Raw genomic sequence first — 18,163 nt, 5'->3', positions numbered from 1 at the left:
GCAATTCCTGCAGTCAAGCTGGTGCCAAATGTATTGCTCTGTTTTCCTTTGGCCCACATCAGCAAGGCTGAGAACGGGGTCTTGTCTGGGCAGCCCAGGACCTCCATACACACTGCTCAGGCTTGCGCTCCAGGGAGGTCGCTTTGGTGCTACGAACACAGCAGTTTGACTTCACTCCCCAGAGGCACATTCCACTGTCTCTCCAGACGGACGGAGGCCAACAATAACAACAAGAAGTATCAGAATCCAGCTAATATATGGGATAAGAAGGGAAAATACAAGCTACAGAATTGTGCCAGACAAGGAGTCCCTGGGCCTCACCTGGCTAGTTGGGTGCAAACCATCATGAAACAATGGCCAAGCATCTACTCATCTAAGAAGGTTCTCAGGTCTGGGCAAAACAGGCGGTGCAAAGGTGATGAAGAGGGTTGTGGGGTGACAGAAATGTGTGTCCTTTACAGGAGGCTGTCATGGTCCAGTCTATGGGCGATCAAAGTCCCGGCTGAGGACGTCGGGACCGGGGGCAAGATGGCAGGGTGGGAGCAGAAACGAGAGTCCAGAAGCCAGGGGTCTGAGGGTCAGGAAGCAGGGAGTCACAAAGTCAAGGGTCCGAGGGTCGAGAAGCAAGGAGTCAAGAAACCAAGGTCCGCGGATCAGGAAGCAAGAAGCCAAACGTAGCAAGGTAGGAAACAAGTTGCTATGGTAAAGAGCTGAAGGGAAATGTTGACCTTATATCCCTTCCCGGCTCTTGCCACCAGGTGCAGTGAGTTACCAAGCAGCCTCACCTGTGCAGCTGCGTCTTGCCTCTCCAGAACAAACTTAGGAAGGCCCCAGTCCTGCAAAGCTCTACTGGTCACAGGGCCTGGCTCCTGCATGCACTCCTGACGGAGGCTTGGGTTTTTGGCTAGAGGTATGCTGGGAAGAAGGAGAACAAAGGTGAGACTGCCATGAGCTGCTGTGCAGGCCTGAATTCATGCGGTGCTGGTTGGAGGAGCCTGCACTAAGAGACCTGGAGCCCTGAAAGACTGCTTCATTGGACCCCAACTTGCTGAACCTAGGAGAGCGGCAACAAGAGGCACTCTTGGGGTATAATGTTCTGCACCCCCTCCATTGCAGACTTCCAGGTGTAAGTGTGTGTTAATAAACTATATTTCTTAAAGACACTAGTCTCTGCTGTGCCTTGATTTTTCCAATGGAAATACAACCCCGGGTAAGTGCCTGGAACTCCTTGAATATCACACCACTCGTGGGGTGGCATGTAACAGTATCAATGTGTGTGTATGAAATGATTGGCTCAATTAAGAGTAATTGCGCCTGAGATCGTAATAGGCTGGTTCAAGAGAACAACATGTGCTTACTCAGCCATTGATAGTTTTGGATGTATCTAGGATGTATGTATACCCTACATTTAGAGCACATTATTTCCCCCCAGCAATCTTGGGAACTGTAGTTTGTTGAGGGTGCTGGGGTCGTAGTTCTGTGGGCATAAACTACAGTTCCCAAGAGTCTTGCTTTCAGTGTATATATGTAGCCTTAGTGTGATTTACATTTAACTCAACAACCATTGGGTAGGATCCAGATGAACACCACAATCCTATAGACACAGACTGATGTAAATCCTATTGAGTTTAATCCCATTGGAGCTTAATCCCAGGTAACTTAATATAAGATTGCAGTTTAAATTAGATTAATTTACATCCCATTAAAATCAGTGGAACCAGATAGTCATGGTGTAATTAAATTTAAGTTCCATTTATTTCAATGGGAACTAATGCAACCATCTTGTTCTGGATCCAACCCCATATTTGTAAATCTGGAGGAATTCCTCAAAGGATATAAACGTGCGTTTTTTAATGGAGTCCTGTTTCATTTTCAAATAAGTTCTGCCCTGCCATCTCATTGGCTAGCCCAAACCCTGCCTGAGTTGTGCCAGGATCCTCTCCGATTCTGCAAACAGCAGAATCAATCCTACACTTGTTTACTTAGAAGTAAATATGGCTCCTGCTGAAATAGGGGCTGAAATGCATCCAGCAAGTATATTATTTCTGCATAAATAACTTTATCTGTATTAATTTGCAGTTAATAAATGTGCACTTTATTATCCTTGTGCAAACAGAACCGTGGTTTGTCAACCTAAACTTGGCCTAGTTCCGTCACATGCAACTATCTGCAACACTGTTTGCTGTTTTGTATTTTCCCACATGTTTTTGGTAAGGTTTAATAAAAATGTTTCATAAAATTTGATTTCTAAAAAATTAGCAGAATTCCCAGGACACTGGAACAAGCTAACAACATTCCTAAAAGGTGAACATTTGTACCAAAGGTGATAAGGGCAAAATGTTTATGCCCCTGGCCCACCCTCAAATGTTCTCAAGGCAGGCAAAATTGCTCCCTCCATGCTGCTTAGCATTGCAGGAGTAGCTGGGCAGTAGTGTAAAGTATTAAAACCTTATCAGTAAATATATTTCAAAATACATTCCTTTACTCTAGGGGGTTGGAAGCCTGCAGTTCTCTAGATGCTGCTGTGATAGATCAGCCGGTAGAGCTCTTAATTTCAGGTTCATTCGTTTGAGCCCCATGTTAGGCAAAAGATTCCTGCATTGCAGAGGGTTGGACTAAAAGACCCTTGTGGTCCCTTCCAACTCTATGATTCTATGAGAAAATAGGTGCTTCCCTAATTAAACAGGCAGAGTCTGAGTCCATGAAGCATGTTTTGCAGAAGAATTGAAATGCATATAGACTGTAACTGAAGCTCATCCTTCTTCCAGGACTCAGAAAGGCTGTCCTATATGAAGTGTTGACTCTTGCAGAGGAACACTAGTACAGCTTCAGCTACATCCTGAAGTTCCTGACTCATTCTGGTCACCATCTGCTTGTGCCATCTCCATCTCTCTCAGAAGGTCCTTTAACTTTCCCTAGGAGGAGATGAGGAACGTGCTACATGAAGCCAAGTTCCATCTCAAAAGCTCCTTACATAAAGCTTTTGGAATAATTTCTTCTGAGTGGTGTTCAATACCTCTAGCTACACAGGCCAATTTCTAATTAACTGATCTGAATTCTTTCTGAACATTGTGCCAGCAGTTTTTGAGTTCCAACCACCCACCCACACCCTTCCCATCTACTTTAGAAGACGACGGAAGATCGTGCAAGCAGTATCAATGCATTGGGCTGCGTCCAGGCTAACTGAATGAGTTAGTTCCTACTGAAATCAATAGAACTGAAATGAAGTCACAATTAACTTTCAGTGGGACCCAAGTTAAACAAATGGGATCATTTGGATCCACCCCATCATGGTGAGTTGTCATCAGGTGCCTTGAGTGACCCCACCACACATAGTGATTGCCTAATCTGGATATGAGAGGGCAGTCCTAGATAATTCAATGGGGCTTACTCCCAGGTAAAATGGATTACAATTGTCTCCATAGTTTCCTTTGGATGAGAAGTACTAGACTCATCCAACCTTTGTAATATTTATTTTCAAATATATAAGCATAAAGGTAAAGGGACCCCTGACCATTAGGTCCAGTCGTGGCTGACTCTGGGGTTGCGGCGCTCATCTCGCTTTATTGGCCGAGGGAGCCAGCGTACAGCTTCTGGGTCATGTGGCCAGCATGACTAAGACACTTCTGGTGAACCAGAGCAGCACATGGAAACGCCGTTTACCTTCCCGCCGGAGCGGTACCTATTTATCTACTTGCACTTTCACGTGCTTTTGAACTGCTAGGTTGGCAGGAGCAGGGACTGAGCAATGGGAGCTCACCCCATCGTGGGGATTCGAACCGCTGACCTTCTGATCGGCAAGCCCTAGGTGATAGCAAATAGGCAATCCTACTTCTGGCAGAAGATTTCCTCCATATCAGGTTGGGCAGCCCCCTAAGAAGGTATAGCCAGCTTCAGCTAACTCCTGTTCTCTCTCCCCTGCCCATTCCAATGGCAAAGTGCTGTTCATTGCAACATTCCTCACCAGGACTCTGCCCCCACCTCTTCAAGGACATTAAGAAAATGTTAATGCTCTTTTCATCAAAATCTCAGACCGCTCATTCACTCACTGATCCAGCCAAACTCACAACAACCAGTTAATAAAAAGAAAAACAACTATGGATTTTCCATTAAGAGTTTTAAATTAGCTTATTTTAGGATCCAAGTCTATGTCTTTTAGGCCTGCAGAAAGCAAACAGGTGAAGCTTTTGCAGGCATGAAGATTCCATGGTGACAAGTGGGAAACGTCATTTGATTTCCGCCCCTGTGCAGGATTAAAGGCACAGAACCAGAAAAAGATGAAATCATTACTCTTGATACAAACCATCCTGACATAACTGAAGTAATTACTCCCAGGTTAATCACCCAACCTATCAATTGCTTATACTTACCTGGGAGTGATCTCTGGGAGAGCTGACTTCCCAGTATGCATACGGAGGGTTGGGCTGTTTGGAGTTTCCCCCATCACTTTCAAGAGACTAGGGATAAAGATATTTACAGATAACCTTACTGTAAATGTATATTTCCACTTGAAGTGACAACAGTGGTGGATGTGTTACTATAGAAAGAGAATTCAACTAGCTTTCCTGTGCAGGTTTTTAAGGCAATGCAAGTAATGCTTATCTGCAAAAGTATTTTATAGGAGTCTTGGGTAAATTTAAATCTTCTGCTGCTATGTAGGAACCTCAAACAATGTGAAGATACACAAGCATCTCTTCCTGCTAGATTCAAGTTTATTGTTTTGGACGCTGGTGGCTATTGGGGTGAGATATGATTCACAAAGATCTGATCCTAAGAATGTTTTTTCCCTAGATACGAACATTATCAAAAGCAATTGGGCTTGCTTTCATGCACTTAAACCAGGTCAATAAGAAGGGAAGAGCCCTGCTAGATCAGACCAAAGATGTACCTAACTCAGCATTAGGTACTTAACGGTAGCTACCTTGACGCCCTCTTCTGCTGCATTCACAGTCATAATGACACTGATACGAGAGATATAATATATAGCTATTGTGAATAGTAGCCATTGATCAAACATCTCAGTGAATTTGTCCAGTCCCTTGTAAGTCATGCTAAAACGGTTATATTTTTTGACGTGGCTAGATTAATTTTTTTTGCCTAGTGTGAGGTATTGGTACAGTTGTGCATTTTCAGTCCTTCCCACATTCTGGTGAGCTGCCCTAGGCATTGTCAGCATGAAGTGGCCAAAAGGGGATATCTTCTCCAAACTTCAGAGTTTCTCTAGCATGGAATAGGCAACCATGATCCAAGCTAAGAATATATCTTAACTCTCATAATTCCTCTTTTGTGGATCTAGAAATATCTCAAATCTCACGTGTTCCTAGTTCACAAAGGCTGATTGTTGTTGTTGTTTAGTCGTTTAGTCGTGTCCGACTCTTTGTGACCCCATGGACCAGAGCATGCCAGGCACTTCTGTCTTCCACAGCCTCCCGCAGTTTGGTCAAACTCATGTTTGTAGCTTCGAGAACACTATCCAACCATCTCGTCCTCTGTCGTCCCCTTCTCCTTGTGCCCTCCATCTTTCCCAGCATCAGGGTCTTTTCCAGGGAGTCTTCTCTTCTCATGAGGTGGCCAAAGTATTGGAGCCTCAGCTTCACGATCTGTCCTTCCAGTGAGCACTCAGGGCTGATTTCCTTAAACTAATGTATTACTAAACTTCACAAATGCTGATTATCTTGAAGTGCTCTCCCTCCTGCTTTTTCACCAACTATATGCAGAGTCTGTGGTATCACTGTGTTTTGTCAACTCTCTCATATTCATGAACCAAATCCCTATTGCTAGGTAAAACTGAATGGCTTGGATCCTAAGGTAGCAGCAGGCAGAGCAATCTTACTGATGGGTTGTGGATTGGTGGCAACCAAAAACAGAGGGTTGAAGTCTCCCAAGTTGTCGTCTGGCAAAGGGGGTGGAACAGTATTTTTCCCTTTCCCACCTTTCCATAAAAACAAACACACACGCAACTTTGTAAACATAAAAGGTGCAGTCCTGTGGATCTTTATTCATGTTGGTCCCATGGAGTTCAGTGGGGCTTACTCTCAGGTAAATGTGTGGAGGACTGTAGCCTTGGCCTTCAGATACAATCCTACAGAAGCTTACCTGGGAGTAGGGCCGACAGGACTCTTTGGGGACTGACCCCCATTTTCCAAACCATCCAGGCACTCACCTTGAGTAGTATAAAATTTTTGCCCACAAGCATCCACAGCAAGAAACTCCCATCCCTTACCCACAGTAGCAAAAGAGTAAAAAGTAATGTAAAAAAGCATACTCTACACAACTTCCAGCTCCTTCCAGCTGTACAGCTGAAGTAATTTGGGAGCCACATCGTGCCTATGAGCTGGGAGTTTGCCATCCCAATCTTCACCCATTCTTGTGTCTTTCTGGTGTTTGCGTTGAAGCTTGCAAAAGTGACACAAGTGATACGTTTGGGGAGTGTGTATTTCTTTCTTGGGAACTCTCCCAAAAATCTTGAACAACCCCTTTGCTTTCCTTTAAATTTTTATAAATAAAAATTTATAAAAAATCATGACACGTTTTCTTTATTTTGAAAAGATTGCAAAACTTTATTAGGTCAGCTTTCCATGCAAATGTATGTAGCTCATAACAAGCCATTTAATGTCTCAGTGGGACTTGCATGTAGGTGGGTGAGAATATGGATTACAGGCTTAAATCTTGCACTCTCTCTCTTTGAACCTTGACTGTCCTGTTCAGCCTGTGCACGATCTTGCTTATCCAGCATTCTAAAGCCCTTCTCTCTGTTCAAACATGGCATGTAAAGTGTTCTGTAATCCTCTATGGGTAGGATGTGCCAATATTCTTTCAAATAGTACAAGTCCTAGAAACTAGTGTTCATGTGGAGGGACTGTCACCATAAAACACCCACATTCCAAGTTGCGTTGGCATTGCTTGTGTTGATATTATTGCCAATTACAGTGGTACCTCAGGTTAAGTATTTAATTCGTTCCGGAGGTCTGTTCTTAACCTGAAACTGTTCTTAACCTGAAGCACCACTTTAGCTAATGGGGCCTCCTGCTGCCGCTGCGCCGCCAGAGCACAATTTCTGTTCTCATCCTGAAGCAAAGTTCTTAATCTGAGGTACTATTTATGGGTTAGCAGCGTCTGTAACCTGAAGCGTATGTAACCTGAAGCGTATCTAACTTGAGGTACTACTGTATACACTGACTAGCAGAAAGAATTCCCAGGCAATGCCGGGCACCAAGAAACCAGAAAAAAATCAGCAGGTTTTGAAATAAGTGGTTAAAATTAGTACAGCTTTGAAAGGTTCAGTCTGCCATATAATTCAGTGTCCCGAAGTAAGAGTACCACTCTAAACTGCCTTGGTCAGACCACACCTGGAGTCCTGTGTCCAGTTCTGGGCACCACAATTTAAGAAGGAGGGTGTCGGGAACAAGTATTATGAGGAATGGTTGAGGGAGTTGGGTATGTTTAGGCTGGAGAAGAGGAGACTGAAAGGAGATATGATAGCCTTCTTCCAATATCTAAAGGGCTTTCACATGGAAGATGGAGCAAGCTTGTTTTCTCCTGCTCTGGAAGGTAGGACTTTGAACCAATGGATTCAAGTTACAAGAAAGGAGATTCCAACTAAACATCAGGCAGGTAGAACTTTCTGACAGCAAGTGCTGTTTGACAGTGGAACTGACTCCCTAGGGAGGTGGTGACTCTCCTTCACTGGAGATTTTTAAGCAGAGGTTGGATGGTCATCTGTCATGCATGATTTATTTGAGATTCCTGTATCATAGGGGGTTGGAGTAGATGACCCTTGAGGTCCCTTACAACTCTACAATTACATGATTCTGTAGATGCATGTAGAGAGTGCATAGAAGACTATAAGCCTCTCACCTGACTGAAGTTAGCCTCTATTCACACTTTTGTATATTGCCATAAAATCTTTTGATGAAGAGCGCTGAGCAAATATTTTAAATAAACTAATTTAATGATGCCTGTGAGTTTTCTTTTTGTTTTCTCTTTTGCAACCAGTATGTGTTGTTGTTTTTTTAAATAAACTATGGTTTAATGACAGGCAATGGGAAGCCTTCAATTTTGCAATAAACAAATAAATTAATTGCTTGAATCAAGTTTTCCTCCATCCCCTGTTGGTGGCAACTTTAGTCCCCACCCCCACCCCCGCCACACAGTTACCCAGATTAGAAGTCTGTTTGCTTGCAGGCTTGTCTGTTCTCTGATTGGCTTTGCTTATTTGGTAATTACACTTGCCTTCCATTCCACCTCATAGTTGTGGCTCCACGCCCAGTGCGGCTGAAGCTGTTGCACTCCCCTAAATCTGTCTCTAGCCTTCGTACCTACAGCGCCTTTTCCACCAAGGTCAGGAGAAAAGGCATTTTACAATTTCTGGCAAAATCCTTTGACAAACCAATTTCAACTTTACCAGTAATGGTACTTGAGGACTGTACCAAACTCCTTCATGGGAGAGAGAATCAACCCATCACTTTGCTCCATAGGTCTTAATTTATTGAATGAGGTTCTATTGCAGCCATGATGCTTTTTTAGCTTCTAAAATCCTTTTATTCTTTCTCTCACACACATTTTGGCTTCAAGTAAGTATGGTTTCATGGAACCAACAAATCCTTGCTGGCTTTTGTTTTCCATCAGAGGGTGGAGGTGATGAGAGAGAACTACTTCAGAAGTTTTCCAGCTAGGCTTCATAATAATCCAGCCTGTTAAATGCCTCAGTACCAGGTAATGCAAACATTACTCAGAGTGTAAAGCCTGAAGTTAGGCTTCCCTTGCCTTGGTCTATAGACTTTCAGTATGTTTCTCATTATGCAGCTGAAACGGATATGCACAGTTATGTAGCACAGCCTGCCTTAACTGCACTTTATGAGGTTAGGAAAAGATCAGGCAAAAATATACTCTGCGGGTGATGGGAGTGCAATTCTAAAGGCTCATAATTGAGAGTCAAATCAAAACCAGTTTTCTCTGGAATACAGAGGCATGGTTATTACTGTGCCAAACTACAACCTTTCTACCCCCTAGATGTCTCTTGCATACAGCTGTTCAGAAAAAAATGTCAGATGAATTCATTTTGTAGGCTAGGAGGAAGATGACAAACACACAGCTTCTCCCTCCCTCTGCTCGACAACTTTTACTCAATCATTTATTTTTTAACAAGTTTATGGAACCTGGAAATCTGTCTAGTAGAAGGATAAAATATCCGATGGCACTGAGCAACAGGAAAGTGGAAGATTAGAACAGAAATTATTATAGATCCTGTTTCTCTGTGCTTGAGGACTCCATTTGTTTGCAACCTGAGGTCTAAATCGCATGTGAACGTTCACCAGAGGTTGCAGCGTCGTGATGCCTTGCATGTGTGAAATGTTCATTACAGATGAAAAGCTGCAGGCAGAGCTTTCATATCCTATTGCCTCTCACAGATTTTTAAATGGAGATGGTTGACACATTTTGTTGCAACTATCACATGATGGGACAGATACCAAGTGATGTCAATCAGTGTGTTAATTAGCTCTGAACTGGCTCATTTGAGGTGTGTTGAATCATGCTTTCTAAACCTAAGTACCTTTTTTCCAGGAGTGACATAAAATCCGCATTATCTTTTGTTGGGCCAACCAAAACCTTACAAAAAAGTTTGAGTTTCCCAGAATTCACCATCAGGCCAGATGTAAAAATGCAAACTGGTGGTGTTGGTGATGCAACCCTTGTCTGCCTCTGCTGAAAGTCTTAAAGTAGAGGGCATGAGGAGTTAGCAGACATTCAACTGAGGCCCTTTCAAGTACTTGGGTTTCAAATTGCAACCCAGCCTTCTGGGAAGAAGCAGTACAAAATGGATGGTTTCCCATCTCTAAAAATACAACAACTAGCTAATACTCAGTTTTTCTCCATCTCTAGGTGAAGCATCCTTTAATGGATGGAGAACAAGCATGAAATGGAACTAGATAGTTCCCCACCCCACCCCATTACAGATCTATGTAACTGAAAATGGGGGTATAGGCTTTTTCAGATGAAGAAATAAAGATTTCTCACTGGGAGACTCCAGACTTGCTTTTATATTCAAGTGGTAGTTGATGGGTTCAGACAGTCCCCATACCACTTGCAGTTTACAAGCTTACATTTGGCAATCCAGAATGGGTGAAATATATCAAAACTTTCTGCAGTTCTGCCTTACAACTTTGGTAACCCTACTAAACAGGAATGATACTTGTTCTAAATCCAATATATGGGTTTCTGCTTTGATTGCAATTTGGGAGTGCCTAGGGTTTGTTGGTGGGCAAATAATAAATAGTTCTATTTTTAAAAAGGAGACTTCCTGGATGCTAAGATTCAGATTTGGGCAAGTACTCTTTGGTGAGAGAACCTCAGGAGAGATATAAAATCACAAAATATGCAGCAAAGTAAAGCATGGAAATATAGTATGTTAGACCTTTAAATATGTACTCCTAAGTTTCCCTCTTTCCCTAGCATAGGAAAAAAATCACATTTGGTAAGTTAAACATGGTTTACTTTCAAACTCTCCAAAGGTCAAGTTCATGTGCTTTTTCCATATAACATTCAGAAAACATTGCACAGGCAGTAAAACCTGGCTTACTTACAATAGTGAAAGTTCCTAAATTATTGATACAGTAACACAAGAATGGCTTATAAGAGTCATGCAGTCCGAGCTGCAGCAACCAGCTCAAAATCTCTTCACGTGTTGAGCTTTTCTGGTAGACTGAATTACAACAATAGGCTTGATTACCTTCCTCCCAATATGAGGGGGAGTGGTTCAGCTAGGCCTAGCTTACTCTATGACATTAACCTCTTCTTGCATTAATTAGTCAAGCATGTTGGCTATATGAGGCTGGTTATGCCACAGATCATGCTATATTTATTACCAGGGATGTTCAGAAGAATAATAAGAAGTAATAACACAACTGTTTTTCCTCCAACTATTCATTCACTCCTCATAATTTGACATTCTTCTCTAATGATAGAAAGGCAGCAGCAGGGTGGGGTGGCTGAGATGCAGGGAGTCTGGAGTCTTGTGGTACCTTAATAAATGTACAGTGGTACCTCTGGATGCGAACGGGATCCATTCCGGAGCCCTGTTCGCATCCTGAAGCGAACGTAAGATGCGTCTGCACGTCTGTGTGTGTGTCATGTTTCGCTGCTTCCGCGCATGCGCGTGATGTCATTTTCAGCGTCTGCGCATGCACGAGCAGCAAAACCCGGAAGGAACGCGCTCTGTTACTTCCGGGTCGCTGCAGAGCGCAACCTGAAAATATTCATCCCGAAGCTACTTCAACCCGAGGTATGACTGTATTATGACAAATGCCATTTTATGGACCAGAGTTGGCATACATCATCAAATGGACAAAGTGTAATCCTGAATTGGCAAGTGTGTGTGTGTGTGTATGTGTATACAGTGGTATCTCGTGTTACATATGCTTCAGGTTACATACACTTCAGGTTACACACTCCACTAACCCAGAAATAGTGCTTCAGGTTAAGAACTTTCCTTCAGGATAAGAACAGAAATCGAGCTCTGGCGGTGCAGCGGCAGCAGGAGGCCCCATGAGCTAAAGTGGTGCTTCAGGTTAAGAACAGTTTCAGGTTAAGAACGGACCTCCGGAACGAATTAAGTACTTAACCAGAGGTACCACTGTAGTTCTCTCTCTTTCTCTCTCTCTGTCTCTGTAAGTAATAGAGAAGAATGAGGTCAAAATAAATACGCTGGTGATTGTTACATAGAGCAATAGATACAGTGACAATTGTCAAGCAAGTGTTGGTGAACTAAAGTGATAAAAAACTGGGACTTCCGGGTTGGCGCCATCGCCGAATGGCGGACTCCCTCCGAGCTCCGGAGGGAGCCGGCTCGGCAGGGGCTGGGTTTTACCGCACCGGCGATGCGGGGACCCTTAGAAACCACGGCCACGGGGGCCGTGGACTTGGAGACTCGGCTAGCACCGCTAGCGCCCTCCCGACTCGTGAAGGAGCCTTTTTAAAGGCTACGGATCGGGTGCCGGGGAGAAGCGTGGTGCTTTGAGTCCTCTGCCATCCCTGCCGAGCGAAGCCGCATGCCATCCGGCGGAGAGCGCTGACTTCTTCCATTGAGAATTTGGACTTTTAACAACAACCCGTGAGTAAATTGGAAATCGGGTTTAAAAGAAGAAAAATTTTTGGGATTTGAGACGAGCGGGGGGGGATCTAAAAAGGAAGTCAGTCCCCCTCCCTATTGTAGACATTTTAAAACAAGGATTGGGAAGCCAAGGCCCAAAAAGAACGGTATCTTTGCTAAATTAAGAATTCCATGATGGGAAAGTACAAGAATTGTGCTGGAGGAAGAATTGAAGAAGAAGGAAAATGCACCCCCCTCCCTGGGAACCGGGGCGATTGAGGAGTGAGCCTGGTGAAAAGAGCCGGTGATTTTGACAGCTGTCAAAGTAGCTGTCAAAGTCGGAATATTAAAGAGGATTTTATTACAAGGACCTTGCTGGTCAAATTTGTTACAACTTGATATAATTTGTTAAGACTTGAATACAAAATGGCGAAAATACGGAGAACAATCGGATTTTTGGAAACAAAGTTACAACAACCCCCCTAGAGGAGTTTCGGGACATTACAAAGATGGGCGTAAGCCGGGAAAAATACAACACTCCGGAATTTCACAGAACTGGTTATCTCCTGGGAAAGCTGCAAAACGGAAACTGAATCTTGTCTACAGGGTGTTTAGACTAAAAGGAGACAACAGAATACCTTACTGAAGAAGGAAGGGACTGAACGCAAGTTTTTGTTCCTGAATAACAACAACCCATGTAGAGTTACTAAACTTCTGAATAAGAAAGTTTTAGCAGCGGAACAAGAGGAAGCTGGACTATAACCTTGAAAGAACAATGGGGGGAATTTTATAATTTGACATTTTTAAAGATTTAGGAATTAATTTTTAAAGAAAGTAATCCTAGAAATGGGAAATAATTCTGCAAGGAGTTGGGGGAAAAATGGGATTGATGGACTTAAGATTTCCAGGCTGGAAACATAGATTGGAGGATAAGGGAAATTAAACCGGGGAAGGGGAGGGAGAATTAGAATCCAAAGGCTTGCAACTATTTTCTGAATTGGTTTTCTTTTTTCTAATATATTTTTTATTTTTTTATACTTTTATTCTGTGTGCTTTTACTTTAATGGGAAAAAAGGGGGACATTGTGGAAAGAAAAGGGGGTGGGCTATGGGGAGAGATCTTTTGCTTTTTTTTTTATCAAGGGTGTTGCATAAGGTTTGTATAAATTTAAATTTGAACAATGGGGTATATAAATTGTGCTTTAAATCAGAAATAGAACTTGTGGAAACAACAATATGAAAGGGGAATACGGTAGGGGTGGGGGAAGGGGGGAGTCCCAGAAAGTGGATGTTTGAAAATAAGGTTCTGAATGTATCTTCATAATTTCTTTTCTTCTCTTTCTGTATTTTGGAAACTTCAATAAATATTATTTAAAAAAAAAAAAAAAAAATAAAGTGATAAAAAACTGTCATCCCAATTCAAACTGCAAGTGATACAATTGAGTTTCTTGCCCTGCTGAGATACAGGGCAGATGGTGGGCCATGGTCTTCCCTACAATGACCATAGTCACTGCACCAAACTCAAGGCAACCAGGAGAAACAAAGCTGTGCTCCATCCAGTCCCTTACATCTATTTTTGGCAACTGCTTTCCTCAAAATGTGGAGTGGATCGCATGGCTGAAGGAAGCAAATCAAAGGCTTCTCCCCCCACTTAGACTGCAATACATGCCATACATTTAAAGTACATGACTGCCCCTAAAGAATCCTGGGAATGGTAGTTTGTTAAGAGTGCTAGGTATTGTGGCTCTGTGAGGAGTAAACTACAGTCTCCATGATTCTTTGGGAGAAGCCCTGTGCTTTAAATGTACCTTATGTATGCAGTTACTTCAGGTAATTCCCCCCCCCCCCAGCTGTGATATGTGCCAGGCAAGGGGGGGGAAACTGCTTGAAGCAATAGAGTGCGGTGGGTTAAAGTGGTTGGAGAGAAATGGCCTGGTTTACCCAGACCTATGCAATACATTTCATGGGTTTAAAAAATAATAATTAGGGCCCACCACCACCTTGCCCACTGTGGCTTTTTATGTCAGAATGGGCATTGCATATGAAACTGCTACAAAAACACTGAGGCCTAATTTGAATAGTAGAATGTCTGGCATCTGGTGGGCAGGGCTTTTGTGTTGTGCTCTGGAATTAGCCCCTCCCTTTGGGTGTTCAGTTAACTTCAGTTAGAGAGGCCAACTGTCATTCTTGGCTCATTCTCGCCTCATGATGTTGTTTTAGTTTCTCTCAGATAGTATGTCATTGTGTTATGATTTTATTTATTATTATTGAAGCTTTGTTTGACATATACCTGAGCCGCTTACTTTTCCTTGAAAAGAAAAGAAACTCTGCTGAAGAATGGTGGAATATCCTAAACTGGGTGAGGGAGGGGATATTCCCAGTCTGACAGGAGGATGGTGTTTTTTAATCACCCCCACCCTCCACAACAGATACATCATCCCTGGCTGCCCAGTGGCATCTAATTTGACCCAAAGCTCCCCTCCCAACATGGGAAGAGTTTAGCGGCTTTTAGTCCATATGCCCAACTGCTTCAAACAGTTGCTGTTATTCATGTGTGATGCACCCCTTTTCTGTTTTAATTCTGCTGCAATACTTTCCTAGACCATTGCTGAATCCAGTGTTGTATTTGCAGTACCCTTTTTAAATCTGAGATTATAACGATCACAGTCATGTCGCAGCGGTATGAAAAGCTCCTGAGTTCATGTCTTTGTTTGTTTGTTAAGGGTTCCCTGGAAAATGCATTGGCGCTTAGCCTGTTTATTCTCTCTCCAACGCCCCCCCCCCATTTTAAAATTGAAACAGTAGTTCTTTGTCACAGTGGTCAGATCAGACTTGATTTATTTGGTATACAGGAAGCTAACCCAGCAGGGAACTTGGGGTGTTGCTGCTTTAACTGAAGTCTTTTGAATAACAGGGAGGAGCAGAACACAAGGAGCCTTGCTTTGGAACAGAGCAGAATGAGTTTACTCAAGAGATAAGGCCTTTTTGCTTCTGATGCTGGGCTTGTTAGCATATGTTGCCGCTTTGCCAATCTTGTGGAAAAGCCAATAACCATAAATGCATTTGATGTGGCTGCTTTGCTTTTCATGTGTGCTGCGCCTGCCCCTGCCACCCCCAAGCAGCCGCACAGCGAGGAGAAACTGCGGTGGTGGGTAGGGAAGGCTGTCCACAGGTGTAGGCCGGTGCTTGGGCTGTGTGTGTGTGTGTGTGTGTGTGTGTGTGTGTGTTGTGTAACTGATGGGTGCTTTAAAAATCTAGTGCTGCCTGACTGGCTGCTTCCTCCTTTGTGTGATCAATGCTTAAATAAAACAGGAGATTAAAAAATATCATCAGAACTCCCCACTATTCCCCTTACAAGGAAATTGGCTGTGTGAGAAGTTGTTTGCGGAACCTCCTCCCACTTGGAGGAGTATCAAACAATAATAAGCTGGAAAAGGTGGAGAGGAGAAAACTTGCACAAGTGGCATTTAAAAGCAACCTCATAGCTGGAGGAGCTCTTGAAGAATAATTGCATGTGGTCTAAAAAGCACACACAGAATCGGGAATGCACAGCCCATATCCAACCCTTCCAGGTTTTTTCCTATAATTCTGCTTCAGTGTGCACTACTCCCATTTACTCTGCATCCAACATGCTCCCACCACTGGTTTGGGAGGCAGCATGCACATGGCATTAGCCACAATCCATATCTAGCTTGTCATTTCCTATTAAATACTGTGTTTCCCCACAAACCAGCTGCTGTCCAAATTGAGAATAGAGAATGCCCTAGCTGTGTTTTAAGGCAGTAATGTGCACACAGCCTGAATGAGGAACATTCAAAAGGTCACATCCGCACCTTACATTTAAAGCTCTACCACTTCAACAGCCATGGCTTCCTACAAAGAATGCCAGGAGCGGCAGTTTCAGGGCACTAGAGTTGTTAGGAGAACCTTCAGTAAATACCCTTAACAATCTAAAGTTCTCGGGGTTCTTTGTGGGAAGCCATGACTGCCAACATGGTATAAGAGTGGTTTGAATGTACAGTGTGGATCCCTCCTTAATATTGCTAATGCCTGCTAGAAGATGCTTGAAAGTTGTAACTAATGGTGCACCTGTAATTCCCAGAGTGTTTTAAAGGATCTGTTTCTGGCATATGTCTTATTGCCTGTGTTCGCTATGCATTGATCTCTGCCCACAGACGCTGCAGCCAGGGGCAATTGGGGGATCAGCGTACAGAGTGCAGCTCATATTACTTGCTCTGTGTTCCTGAATTTTAGGGTTTTGTCCTGCTCTTATAGAAGAGAGTGGGAGAGCTGTCAAGCAGACAAGCCTGAACTGTTCATAAGTTGACCTTGGCCATGAAAATCTGGGGAGAACCTAAGACCTTCGTTATATGGGGACAAAGGTCCAAGCTTCTTGAAGCAAGAGTCTGACATCCGAGCCTCAAACCACATTTTGTCTGATCTGGGGAATAAGATATTTATAGAGACAGTTTGTGGTGCTCAGGCTGCTTTTGAGTCTAGTTTCAATCACCTGTGCACTTGCTTCTGTGGCTGCATAATGGCTGCTAAACCTGTGCGTGTTTTAGAATGTTATTACAAAGGCGCCATATGATAGCGTCACTCTCCCCTCCCAAAGGAGAATTTAGCTACCCTGAACACCAGCCATTCAGAAAGGTAAAACTGGAAACACCTTCCCAATAGGGTTGCCATATTTCAAAAAGTAAAAATCAAGAACCCTGGTGTTTTTTTTAGGAAGACTCCAAAATTGTTGAGGAGCTTGTTTTTACAAAAACGCAATTTTGTGATTGTCTTGCCTAAGATCCAGGACAAAGCACCCCCTTTTGGAAATTCCCCGCAGGTGTCAATTCCGCCTTTGAATTCCCAGTAATGTCCGGGAAATTCCGGACATATGGCAGCCATACTTCCCAAGGCAGCCGTACTCAAAAGCACATCTGGAAAGATTGCTTCTAGCTGCCTGACTGGAAGCCATAGATAAATACGGATTATCCCATTATTATTATTATTATTAGTAGTAGTAGTAGTAGTATTTTGTATGCCACCCTATACCTGTACGTAGATTTCAGGGTGGTTCACTTACCACATGGTAAGGATTTCTACCACATGGGTGCTTGGTTGTCTATATTAATGCAAATGAACTGTGTCCCAACCCCCACTCCCCACCCACAAATTATAATATGCAGTAAAGGTCAGAGGCCTTTTTGTGTGCTGTATTTCCCTTGAGAATTTCACAGTACAAGTTAGCTGTCTGTACTTCCCCATGCCATGAACCTGAGGTGGCTGGCTTGGATAGTGGTAAATGCCGGGGAGGAAAGCGGGGAGCGAGAGAAAGAGCAGCTGTAATATGTGGCCTGCAGCCCTGCACCAGTTGACCATTGCCTTTTTAAGTGGTGCTGTTGTCTATTATTTGCTTGGATAAGATCAGAGCCTCCTCCAGACTGGTGTGTGATTGACACAATAATAGCAGTGGATTTAAAAGAATCTGAAGAAGTGTGCATGCGCACGAAAGCTTATACCCAGAACAAACTTAGTTGGTCTGTAAGGTGCTACTGGACATTTTTTTCATTTTTTTCAGCAGTGGATTTATTCTGCTTTATTACTTGTTCTATGATGCTTCCCCAATTCTACTGCATTATTGCTGTCCAGAGGGATTGTAGCCCCACAGAAGTTGGACTAACCCCAGGGCTGTCTTAAGCATATGAGGCACCGGGGTGCAAAGATCCGCCGGCCAGCCGGCCGGTTGCCTCAACATCTCACTGACTTGGTCACCCCAGAACTCGCGGTGCAGAGCCACCTGCAGCAGAAGAGCCTGCTGCGGCACTGCAACCGATGGCGGGCTCTTCCCCGGACTCAACTCTTGGGCCCCAGACTCTTGGCCTGGCACCCCTGAGAGCCCAGCGCCTGGGTGCCCCGCACCCCTAGTGCCTATTGGTAAGACGGCCTTGACTAACCCCCACCTCAAACAGAACATTTATGGTAGGGGAAATTGTGGAATTCCGGCAGGGACTTATAGAATAGGCACTAACTTGGAAATGGAGCAATATGACCGCCCCCAAAACTTTTTGCAGGTTCAAATAGT

Source organism: Podarcis filfolensis (genome assembly GCF_964270895.1).
Source record: "Podarcis filfolensis genome assembly, chromosome: 6".
NCBI classification, from domain to species: domain Eukaryota; kingdom Metazoa; phylum Chordata; class Lepidosauria; order Squamata; family Lacertidae; genus Podarcis; species Podarcis filfolensis.
This window is presented reverse-complemented; position numbering follows the sequence as displayed.